At 48.6% G+C, this 11,145-nt stretch overlaps 1 protein-coding gene across 2 annotated transcripts in view; it reads left to right on the forward strand.

The window, feature by feature from the left end:
• Positions 1–842: 842 nt before the first annotated feature.
• Positions 843–11,145, forward strand: part of PC (pyruvate carboxylase) — a 108,938-nt gene continuing 98,635 nt past the window's right edge. Inside the window, exons 1-2 of one of the 2 annotated variants that reach the window (XM_012810497.2) lie at positions 843–904; positions 6,773–6,810. The gene's annotated coding sequence lies outside the window, so the exon portion shown is untranslated. The remainder of the gene's footprint in view (positions 905–6,772; positions 6,811–11,145) is intronic. The other variant, XM_023518289.1, reaches the window with a different exon arrangement.

Here is an 11,145-nt window from a genome sequence, read left to right on the forward strand (position 1 = left end):
ACCATCAAATGTACCGTAAATTTTATCGTCTGCTTTCACTGGAATGCAGGGATTTTGATTAGTTTTGGTCACTCCTTCATACGGCAGTTGACACAAAGCCTAGTTTATGAAGCTTTCTTTCCGTATCTCAACGCAGCCTTTAAAAGCTTCTAAGTCCTGAGCGGCTCGGCTTTGCAGGTTAGGAAACTGAGACTCAGAGAAGTGAAGTTGCCAGTCCAAGGTCACACAGAGACTAGACTCCTACTAATCACCATCACCATCCACGCAGCGGCTAAAGGACATAGTTATGTAATCCTGTGTGGCACGAGCGCCTTCTTCCTTCTGCCCTTCACTAACGCTCTTCCTCCGACCTCTTCTCCAGTCGCTCGACTATATGTGCATCTGGCCGGGACGCCCGAGTCCCTGGGCGATGTGTTATGCTTGCAGCTTTGGGAGACACGTGCTACCGGGTGAATGAATCGAACGTCCCCACCCCAGCCGACAGCCAATCACTGCATATCGGAGCTCGGCCACTTCCGCCTATTGCGGGCAGGGGCGGGGTCCCGGAGCCCACGTGAGGCTCCTCAGACCAGGGAGTAGGCGGTGGTGCTCCAGGGGCGGGCTCCCCCAGGCTCACTACCAATCAAAGAGCCCGCCGAGAAAGAGGGGGGCGGAGCTGACGTGGGGCGCCAAGGCTTAAACTTGACGGACAGGCGGGCGTAGGGAGGAGTCCTGAGCAAGGAAGCGAGGAATGACGTGGGGCTCTGCCCAATAACAGGAGGGGTTGGGCTGTTTGGGCCAATAGGAAGTCCGTGAGGCGGAGCCGAGACTGCAGCAAGTTCGGTTGCGCGGAGACCGCAGCTGTTCTCTGTCAGTGGAGGCAGCGGTGATACAGGCGGCGGTGACGACCTGCGGCGGCGGCGAGGTGAGTGTACATGGCGCTGCGCATCTGCCTCTTCCCGCGGCGGGTCGGGGCCGGTGGACGTGCGCCGGCGCCGCCACGAGGGACGCTTATGTAAGGGTCGCGCGCGCAAAGGCGGTGCGGGCTGCGCGAGTGACGGCTGGGGAGACAGCAGCGGGCGGTGCGCGACGCGACGCGACGTGCGCCGCCCCTCCCCCTCACGCGGGGGTGGCCGGTGCGGACCCGCCCCCGGCCCGCTCTTAACACCCGGCCCCGCAGCGCTTTTAGCATCGTTCCCGCACAGGCGCAGCCCCATCTCGTTTCGCCCCGGAGGCGGCTGGCGACGGCCGTACTCCGGCTCTTGGGCCCATTTTGCAGATGGAGAAATTGACGCTCGGACCCCTAAAATTTCTCGCGCGCTCTCACTTTGGGTCTGAACCCTAGTCTGTCGGAATAAGTAGCCCAAGTTCTTACTGGTTGTGGCTCAGTCAGAAAAAAGACGCGGCGTGTAAAGCGAGGTTTTTCTCTGTTCTCAGCCCCTGCACTCCGCCTCCCTAACGTCCTCCTAGTGACACTGTGGGGCCTTCTTGGTGCCAGTCTTCAGATGACGAAGCTTGAGGCTCCTGGGCAAAGCGATCCGCCCAAGGCCGCTCACTTAGGAGGTGGGGCTGGGCTCAGCCCGTTATTTCTAGTTTTTAGTAGCTTACAACATGCATCCTGGAAGCGTCCTCCTGGGCACAGATTCGGATTTGTGGACCTGCCTATGCAGGTTCCTCCCAGCGTTATTTGCTGTGTATACTTTCACCTCTGAAAGCTCTTTCCTCATCTCACAAATTATTGGAGTTAGGCCAAGTCCTTAAGTCTAGGCAACTTTGACATTCATAAAAATCTGATTATGTCTTCATTTTTTGAGAGAGGTAGCCCAGGGCTCCCGATCCCCATTCTCCAGCTGAAAAAAATGAAGCTCAGAGAAGTACCAACATTTGCTAGATGCACCTAGGCAGGCGTCCTCAAACTATGGCCCGTGGGCCACATGCGGCCGCCGATGACATTTATCAAGCCTGGTGTTTTTGCCGCCGCCGCCTGTCTTGCTTAGCAGCCTACTCGTCCTGGGGCCAGCAGTCTGGCCCTCCAACGGTCTGAGGGACAGTGAACTGGGCCCCTGTTTAAAAAGTTTGAGGACCCCTGACCTAGAGCCTTGGAGTCTTTGCCGTGTGCCTTCCCTGTTGCTTCCTTACCCACTGCCACAGGCAGCCCTGGCTGGTCTCCCACATGTCACCTTTTCCCCATATGAGATGCAGATCCTTGTGCTGGGGGTGGATGTGCTCAGCATTTCTATTCACTTGTAGCTTTCTGTGTGCACTCTCCTTGTTAACTCTCGAACTTTTAATCAGTTCTGTTGCACACCTTCCATGTGCAGAACCCTAAACTGTATGCTGAGAAGACATGGATGATGAGGTTAATCCTCACTGAAGAACTGCTGACAAACTGACTCGGAGAGAGAAAAATAAAATCTAAGTAGCAAGTAAGCATGCCATAGATGTTTGTAGAGAGCCCACGTGGGCAATGCATTGGAGGACATGGAAGGGGAAGTTCAGGAGAGGCTGACAAATCAGGGCAAAGCACATGCTAAAATCAGGGAGAAGAGAAATGGACTGGCACCAAGGCTGGAAGGGGATGGATCTGGGAAGCCTTCCTGGAGGAGGTGAGTTGTGAACCTCTTCTTGAGGCACTGGCAATGGAGAAGCAGTGATTAGATTTGAGTGGTGAAGAGTTTATTATGGAGAAATTTTATTGTGAAATGGAACCTGCAAGAGGAAGGCTGAGGGTGGTGAAAGGAGGCCACTGGGAAATTGGGAGAAATAGTATTTTGTAATTGAGTGTGAGGGACTTGGTTGGTTGCTGAGCAGAGGCCTCAGGAACACATAACCAGGTGAGGGTACTAGTTATATTTGCCAAGGTGCAGATAAGTCAGTGACTGAAAGCCAATATGAGGAAGTGAGATTGGATCCAAAGACAGCCTGAGGGCCCAGACTCAGGCTGAGAGCTATAAGGGTGTATCCCATCGTGTCTGGTGAGCTCCTTGAAAGCAACAGTATGCCTGCCGAGCACTGCCCTTTGGGGAGGAACTTTGTTGTCTATAGTTGTTCAGTATCTGTTTCTTTGTCTCAAAGGAAAAAAAAAAGTCTCAGGCTTGGTGCCTGTATAGTTCAGTGACCAGGGCACCAGCCACATACACCGAAGCTGATGGGTTGGAACCGAGCCTGGGCTTGCCAAACAACAATGACAACTACAACCAAAAAATAGCCAGGCATTGTGGTGGGCACTTGTAGTCCCCGCTGCTTGGGAGGCTGAGGCAAGAGAATTGAGTAAGCCCAAGAGCTTGAGGTTGCTGTGAGCTGTGATACCACAGCACTCTACCAAGCGTGACATAGTAAGACTCTGTCTCTTAAAAAAAAGTCTTGGGCGGTGCCTGTGGCTCAGTGAGTAGAGCACTGGCCCCATGTACCGAGGGTGGTGGGTTCAAATCTGGCCCTGGCCAAACTGCAAACAAAAAATAGCTGGGCATCGTGGCGGGTGCCTGTGGTCCCAGCTACTCAGGAGGCTGAGGCAGGAGAGTCGCCTAAGCCCAAGAGTTGGAAGTTGCTGTGAGCTGTGATGCTTCAGCTCTCTACAGAGGACGACAAAGTGAGACTCTGTCTCAAAAAAAAAGAAAAGTCTCAAGCTGTTGACCTAGGTAGAGTGGTATGGCATCCTAGTTCACAGCAACCTCCAACTATTGGGCTCAAGAGATCTTCTTGCCTCAGTTTTTCTATTTTTAGTAGAGGTGGGATCTTGAACTTGTGAGCAAAAGCTATCCACCCCTTTTGGCCTCCCAGAGTGCTAGGATTATAGGCATGAGCCACTGTGCCCAGCCCCAATATCTGCTTCTTGAATTAAATTAGATGCCATCCAAAGATCCCTCGCTGTACCCCAGGGTACACTGTGCCTCATCTCCTCTCTCACTGCTGAAGCCCATTGCAGCCTGGCTACCCCTCTCTGCACCCATTCTCATTTCCAGGATCTTCCCTGGGAAGGTTTTCCCTGGAAGCCTGTGGTATGTCCCTCCTGCCTTTGATGTACCAATATGAGTGGCTTGCCCTTTTTTGGCCCCATCCCTTGCTTTCTCCTAGTCTCACTTCCAGTGCCTCAGGAGCCATGCCACGTGTCTGTCCTTCCAACTCCACTCATGGAGGCTCTGGGACCAGCGGGAGGGCTGGATGCCAGACCCAACCCATGTCTCATTCCAAGTCTTAGCTCTCTTTTTCCCTCTTTCCTGTGTCCTCATAGTCCCTAACAGTGCTAGGAACAAGTAGGTGCTAATAAATGTTTTGGGTGAGTTTTATTTATTATTTTTTTGAGACATAGTTTTACTTTGTTGCCCTTGGTAGAGTGCAGTGGAGTCTTAGCCCACAGAACCGCAAACTCTTGGGCTCAAGCAATTCTCTTGCCTCATCCTCCCAAGTAGCTGGGACTACAGGTGCCTGCTTATTTTTTGAGATGAGGTCTCACTCTGGCTCAGGCTGGTTGTGAACCTGTAAGCTCAAGCAATCTACCCATCTTGGCCTCCCAGAGAGCTAGGATTACAGGTATGAGCCACCATGCATGGCCAAGAATTTTAATAGAAAAGGCTCACGGCTTGGTGCCTGTGGCTCAAGTGGCTAAGGCACCAGCCACATACACCTAAGGTGGCGGGTTCGAATCCAGCCCAGACCTGCCAAACAACAATGAAGGCTGCAACCAAAAAATAGCCGGCGTTGTGGCGAGCGCCTGTGGTCCCAGCTACTTGGGAGGCTGAGGCGGGAGACTCGCTTGAGCCCAGGAGTTGGAGGTTGCTGTGAGCTGTGAAGCCATGGCACTCAACCCAGGGGGATAGCTTGAGGCTCTGTCTCAAAAAACAAAACAAAACAAAACAAAACAGAAGAATGCCAAATCTTGGCCAGGCATGATGGCTCACGCCTGTAATCTCAGCACTTGGAAGGCCAAGGTGAGTGGATTGCCTGAGCTCATTAGTTCGAGACCAGCCTGAGCCAGAGCAAGACCTCATCTCTAAAAATAGCCGGGTGTTGTGGCAGGCACCTGTAGTCCCAGCTACTTGGGAGGCTGAGGCAAGAGAATCATTTGAGTCCAAGAGTCTGAGGTTGCTGTGAGCTATGATGTCACAGTACCCTACGAAGGGTGGCAAAGTAAGACTCTGTCTCAAAAAAAAAAAAAAAAAAAAGAATGCCAAATCTCAGGCTGAGCGTGGTGCCTCAGTCCCCTCACTCCAGTGATCCTAGCACTCTTGGGAATCTGAAGTGGGTAGGTCCTTTGAGCTCAGGAGTTTGAGACCAGCCTGAGCAAAATCAAGACCCTGACTCTACTAAAAATAGAAAAGAAATTAGCCAGGCATTGTGGTGGCCACCTGTAGACTGAGGCAGGAGGATCGCTTGAGTCCAGGAATTTGAGGTTGCTTTAAGCTAGGCTGATGCCATAGCCCTCTAGCCTGGGGCAACAGAGAGAGATTCTGTCTCAAAAAAAAAAAAAAAAGGCCAATCTATTCAGTTGGACTGGACTTTCCCTTTTAATGATGATGATGATAAATAATGATTTATTGTTAGTAATAAAAGCTAAGCTTTATGAGCTCTCGCTATATGGTGGTGGGGACTTGCCAAGCCCCTTACGTACATGTATGTTCTCATTTTATCACAACTACCGTCACAAAGGTACTATTAGATTGTCTTTCACAGATGAGCCATGCACACAGATGGGACAGAAGGAACAGCTGGCCTAGCTGGTTAGGAAATGGCCTGGGCTGTCAGGCTGACTGCTTCACTGCCTCTCATGTGTCAAACCATGTTTCTCTTCTGGTGGCCAGCCCCCAACAGCTTGCTTTTTGGCACTTTGGGGCAGAGCCTGCGTATGGTGTAGTTCTTTATGCAAGACATGTGCTTGGTACACACTTGATTGATTTCAGTGCTCTGGACATTCAGTTGCAAGTTTGGCGACATTTGGCAAGGCGAGTAGTTTTCTCTGAACATGGATTTGATCCCTTCCATGGCTTGCTGACCTATGTTTCCATTCTGCTATTTATTGACCAGTGGCTAGAGTTGTCTGACAGGTGTGGTCTATCAAAAATAAGCAGTCTGTAAATTATCTGTGCAAAGTGGTGCAGGCTCCCAGCTGTGGGCCTCTGTGGGCCTAAGCACGAGGTGTGCTCTTCCTTATCGTGGGTAGGTGTCTCTTCAGGAAGGGATCTAAGGAAATGGGCAGGAGATAGACACATCTCAGGTCATGGAGGAAAGTTGTTCCTTAGTCAGATTTTGTACTGAGATATGAAGTAGACTGAGAATTCAAAGGAAGAGGTGACACCTGCAGGATGAGAGACATCTGTGCCCAGACAGTGGGCCTGAGGCTGGATGGAGTGGGCGGGAAGAGAAAGCACTTCAGGTAGAACAGTTTCTAGAACTTCTTGTTCTTGTGTAACGGTTCCAGAAAAGGGTTTTCCTTAAATGCTTCCCACTAAGCATGCCGGCTACTGTCTGAGGGTGTCCTCTGTGCCAAGCCTGATGCCAGCGCCTTGTGTGTATCACCTCATTGGGCATTCCTTGGGACCTTGAGACATGAGTGCTGTTGTAATTCTCACTTTACAGATGAAGAAACAGGCTGTGAGTGGCTCTGGGTGCAAGCCTAGGTGGCTGGAACAAGATCTGGCACCCTCAGCCCTGTGTTCCCAGCCCTGGGGGCCAGAGACTCTTGAGGTGGAAGCAAAGAAATAGTTCTAAGTATGAAATCTTTGTTCTTGCCTCTCCTAGGTTCTCTGGGGAGTGCATGGAGAAATGAGGATAACACTTTTTTTTTCTTTTACTTTAGATAGCATCTGCCTTCTGGAGAGCTGACAAACACGAAGGGTAAGTCCTGTGCTGAGTCGAGGCCAGCGGGACGCGTGGGGGTCTTCCCCAGAGCTGCAGATGCCAGCAGTTTGGCATGTTAGGTCTCAAGCTCACTCAGTAAAGAAAGCCAGCGTGGTCCTGGTCTGCTTCTGGTTTTTCTTGGTTTCCACAGAAAAGTGTCATCTGGCTCCCTGCTGGCCCCCTTGGCAGCTGGCCAGCTTCTGCAGGAGGCTTTGCTTCTGGAAGGGTGTGGCTCAGGAAGCAGGGCAGGGAGGGTGGTGAGGCTTCTCTGGGCCCACAGAAAGAATCCCTGGGCCCAGCAACCTCTGAGAAGACTCATGAGTCAACAGGAGAGCGGGTGGCTGAGGCTGGTTCTGTCCAGCACTTGACATGTGTTTCTAGAAGATGATGCCGCCTTTGCCAGTCACAATAACAAGGGGATGAAGATGGAACTAACTGTCCTTTCTTCTCCCTCATATTGCTCAGGCAGCACTACCCTGTATAATCTATTGCTTTCAAAGTTTCCCCTGCACGGACTGCCCTGGTTGCAGGTTGCTGGAGATCCAGTTGCATCCTCTCAGCCTAAATTCCAGAGCCCTCTGGGCTGGGATCCACCTGATGGTCCAGTCCTGGCTCTGCCCAGCTGCAAGAGCAGCTAGCTGCTAGTCTTGCCTTTCCCTTGAGGCCAACACCTCTTCCCATTTCACAGCTAGCTGTCTTGGAGACTTTGATACTTGGGGTCAGAGGTCATGTTCAGGGTTGAGTGGGGATTCCTTGGTATGGGGATTTTTCTTGGCTTTTCACCCTTTGTGTAGGGATTTTTCCCAGGTGACCTTTTATGACTCAGGAGCTGATTTATTTCCTTCATGAGATTTTTCCACAGTCCTCTCTAGGACTTGGGCCAATAGTGGCTATTTTCCATTCTATGATTGAGTTTGCATGTTTGCACAGAGAAGCTGACAAGTAAAGGCAGATGGAGGATTGGGTGGAAATGGCTCCGTACTGGGGAGGGACTACGCCCCCCGCATCTCCAGCACCTTGTTCTCTGCTGTCTCTGTCCTCTTATTCTTGGTTGATAGAGTTGGATATTAATTCTCTTACTTACATTCCAACAAAGAGGGGTGGGGGAGTTGGGTGAAGTTCCCCCCAAATCACCTGTCTTTGGAGCCCGGGGAAACTGAAGTTTGAAGGCTAGTTAGCAGAGTCCAAGTTGCTGCTCCTGGATTTTGTTTTGTTTTAAAGTTTATCATCTTTTATTGATATCTTTCCCCAAATCCATCTGAAGGGAAAACTAGGCACCAAGAAGGGCCTCCTCCTTCCATGTCAAAGCTTGCTTGCCTTCTCAGTTGCTAAGGCCTTGTTGACTCCTCAGGGCTTTGCTAGTGACCCTAACTTAGGCTCTGGGATCTAGGCTTGTCTCCTCTGTTTAGCTTTCTCCCTTGATCCTGGGGGGAGGTGGATGTGGCCTTTTGTTGTCCTTGTTAAGTATATGCCCGAAGGCTTAACTCCAGCTCCTCCCAATAGCACCTCAAGTTTCCAGCTTTCCCTGTTCTGCTTCCCTGTTGCCTGCAGGGCAGAGGAGAGGGTGGGAGTAGGGATATGGCGGGACTGTTAGATGTACCTTTCCAGCAGCAGAATGGAATTGGACAAGCCCCATCTGTGGCAGTTCTCCTGACAGACATCCCATGTGACATCAGTGGCTGAGGCTGTGGGAGAATTCCACGATCTGGCTGTGCTGAGTCATGCTCAGTCTCTGAGGATGTGTGTTGTCACCTTTGTTATATCTGTCAGCTGCAGTTACTATGGAATGTGACCATACTGCTCATGACTTTGTGCTTCTCTGCTTTCTCTAATATGCTGTTTATCAATATGAAATGTACTAATATTAAATCATTAATATTATTTATTCTGGGCTGGGCATGGTGGCTCACACCTATAATCCTAGCACTCTGGGAAGCCAAGGCCAGGGATATTGCTTTTGCTCAGGAGTTTGAGACCAGCCTGGGCAAGAGTGAAATCCCATGTCTACTAAAACAATATAGAAAAACTAGGCCGGGTGTGGTGGTGCATGCCTATATTCCCAGCTACTTGGGAGGCCAAGGCATAAGGATTGTTCAAACCCAAGGGTTATTTGAGGGTGCTGTGAGCTATGACCCCCTGACACTATACCCAGGGTGACAGAGTGAGACTCTTATCTCAAAATATATATATATTCCAGAAAATATTTCTATATATATACACATATTCCATTTATGGAAAATTCTAGAAAATGCAAACTAATCTATAGTAACAGAGAGCAGAGATATATTTCTAAATATATATATATTCCAGAAAATATTCTATTCTTTACTGCAGTAAAGAAGCTTTCTTTACTGAGTGATAAGAATAGGAATATTTTATTCTCATATTCTTATGAGTGAGGAAACAAACTCAGTGGTGAGTTTTAGGTGACTGGTGAATAGCATGTCTGGGTTCTTGATGCCACCCTTACCCCTGGATTTTTGTGTAAATGCAAATATTATTCAGAAGTTAAACTTTGGTTGAAAAAAATTGATTTTCTTTCTTTTTTTTTTTTTATTTGAGACAGAGTCTTACTTTGTTGCCCTCCATACAGTACCATGGTGTCACAGTTCACAGCAACCTCAAACTCTTGGGCTCAAGTGATTGTCTTGCCTCAGCCTCCCAAGTATCTGGGACTACAGGCGCCTGCCGCAACGCCCAGCTATTTTTAGAGGCGCGGTCTCACTCTGGCTCAGGCTGGTCCCAACCTGTGAGCTCAGGCAATCCATCTCCCAGAGTGCTGGGATTGAAGGTATGAGCCACCTCGCCGGCCTGATTTTTTTAATTTGTTAAAATTATAAATTAAAAAATCTAGTTCTTTGTTTTAAGGACTAGTCTTTTTTTTTTTTTTTTTTTTTTTTTCTTTTGAGACAAGTTCTCACTCTGTCACCCTGGGTAGAGTGCCATGGCATCTAGCCTACAACAACCTCAAGGGATCCTCCCACCTCAACTTCCCAAGCAGCCAGGACTATAGGTGCCCATCACAATGCCCAGCTATATTCTAGAGACAGGGGATCTCTCTCTTCCTCAGGCTGGTCTCAAACTCCTGAGTTCAGGCAATCTCCCCACCTCAGCCTCCCAGAGTGATAGGATTATAGGTGTGAGCCATCTGGCAGGGGTAGTCTTTTAAGTTTAGCTTTTAGGTATAGCCTGTAAATTATTCTGTTCTATTTATGGTTCTAGGAAATTATAATAATCACTTTGCAAGAGGCCCTTTGATTAATACTTGGTCTCATTTACAAACTTAATTAAACTCATTTGAACATTTTAATTTGCATTTATAAATTATATTCAATTTTGTTTACTTATTTCAATTCTTCTTTTATTTGTCTGATTTAAAAAATTCCTGATACTTGAATAACTCATAAATCTAATAAATTAAACTGACTCTTAAAATTTTCTTAAACTGCCTTGGCACCCATACTCAGTGGTTAAGGTGCCTACCACATGTACTAGGGCTGGTAGGTTTGAACTTGGCCCGGGCCTGCTAAAAACAACAATGAAAACAACAACAAAAAATAGCCGGGCCTTGTGGTGAGCGCCTGTAGTCTCAGCTACTTAGAAGGCTGAGGCAAGAGAATCGCTTAAACCCAAGAGTTTGAGGTTCCTGGGGACTGTGACATCATGGCTCTACTGAGGGTGACAGAGAAACTCTGTCTAAAAAAAAAAATTATTTTCTTAAACTTCCCTACACTGTTTTATATTTTATTTCCTTCAATAGCTTTATTTATTTTATTTTTTTTTTTTTGAGACAGGTCTCACTATGTGGCCCTCAGTAGAATGCTATGACATCACAGCTCACAGCAACCTCCAACTCTTGGGCTTAAGCGATTCTCTTGCCTCAACCTCCCAAGTAGCTGGGGCTACAAGGTGCCCACCACAGTGTCCAACTATTTTTTGTTGTTGTTGTTGTAGTTGTCATTGTTGATTTTAGCTGGCCTGAGCCGGATTCGAGCCCACCAGCCTCAGTGTGTGTGGGTGGCACCCTACCCACTGAGCACGGGTGCTGCCCTTCCTTCAATAGCTTTATTGAGGTGTTATTGACATATCATAAATTGCACATATTTGAAGTGTATGAGTTTTTTTCCTTATTAAATCAGAGCTGTGTACATTAATGCAATCATGGGATACAATGTGCTGGTTTTATATACAATTTGAAATATTTTTAAAATTTATTCAAAATTTATTTTTATTTTTTTTAGAGACGGAGTCTCACTTTGTCACCCTTGACAGAGTGCTGTAGTGTCACAGCTCACAGCAACCTCCAGATCTTGGGCTTAGGTGATTCTCTCT

This window comes from Otolemur garnettii, unplaced genomic scaffold (genome assembly GCF_000181295.1).
Source record: "Otolemur garnettii isolate 467f Iridium unplaced genomic scaffold, OtoGar3 scaffold00134, whole genome shotgun sequence".
NCBI lineage: Eukaryota > Metazoa > Chordata > Mammalia > Primates > Galagidae > Otolemur > Otolemur garnettii.